Consider the following 1,368-nt stretch of genomic DNA (forward strand, 5'->3'; position numbering starts at 1 on the left):
AAAGTGGAAGTGAGAGAAAGTGGTAGTGTGGAAGGGAGAATGGCTGCTTGACTAAGCTGGACCCAGATGACACCTCCAAACTTGGACAGTGATGGAAGCCTGGCTTTTTCAGATACAATAAGAAACTTTACTTGGAATTATTTAATTAAGTACACGGTTCTTATAGCATTTTGTGAAAAATGAGACTTTAGGATAATTGTTGATTTGGGGGGGGTAATTTGTATAGGTAAGAAATCTCATCCTATTACTTTGTTTGTTTGTTTGTTTGTTTTTTACCGGAAAACTTTTAAAACTCCATCTTTAATAATAAATTGAAGCCTTGAAAAGAAAGTAAGAAGGGAGAATCTTAAAGAATATTCTTCTCTGCTCTCAACCAAAGATCAAGAAAAAAATAACTTTTACTATTTTTACATTTCCTTTTTCCAATCTTGAGTGCATTACACACAGCTAGATCCATTGTAGATGCAAGATAAAATCTTGAATGAATGAGAAAGGGTTTATTGTTATTTGGAAAGAATGCTGTAGTATATCAGCATAAGCAAAAGTGTTTATTTACGCTTTATATAGTGCAGAAAATTCACTCTCTGGTTCATTTCAGGTGATGGGTAATGTGGCCAGAGGACCACGCTTCAAGGACAATGGCACAGACAGCAGCTCCGTGTTGATAGTAAAGGGTGCACTTGGCCTCAGGCTACACCTAGAGAGACCTAGAAAAGTTTCTCACTGGCATGAAATAGTAGAGCTATCCTGGAGAAGGGGGCTTTGTTGGCTAGGCCAAGATAGGCTAAGCTGCAGTAACAAATAACCACCCAAACTCAGTGGTTTTACAGAAAGTCCAGTTACCACTCATGTTACACTCCAGTGCAGGTCACAAAGCCTGCCTCTGTTTTGTAGCCTCGCCCTATAGATCCCACGACCTCCAAGGCTGCAGTATCAGGAGTTTACATGGGATGTTCTTCAGGGCCATGAAAGTGGATCACTTCAGCATACATTCCACCTGTCCAGACTCACTCATATGAGCCCATCTGCAAAGGAGGCTGGGAAATGTAGTTTAGCTGTGTGTATAAGAAGAATGTGGTGAGGAGCACATAGTATTTTCTGCCACAGAGAACCAGTGGGGAAAGAGTGACAGCAAAGTAGTAGTGCAAAAGGAGCACCTAAATGGCAGCAAATAAAAGGGTATACACCAGCTTCTTTTGGGGTTTCTGGCTTGGGATGTGCAAGGACACTGTCCTTCTCTATGTTAAGCACGCTCTTCATTATACTTGGCCAAATGGAAGAATAGAAATTTAATTGCAAACCAGTGAGCTGTGGCATCCTGGAATCCATACCTCTGAGTTAGATACGATACTTTTTTTTTTTTTTTTT

The sequence above is a fragment of the Pteropus vampyrus genome, unplaced genomic scaffold (assembly GCF_000151845.1).
Source record: "Pteropus vampyrus isolate Shadow unplaced genomic scaffold, Pvam_2.0 Scaffold242, whole genome shotgun sequence".
Lineage (NCBI taxonomy): Eukaryota > Metazoa > Chordata > Mammalia > Chiroptera > Pteropodidae > Pteropus > Pteropus vampyrus.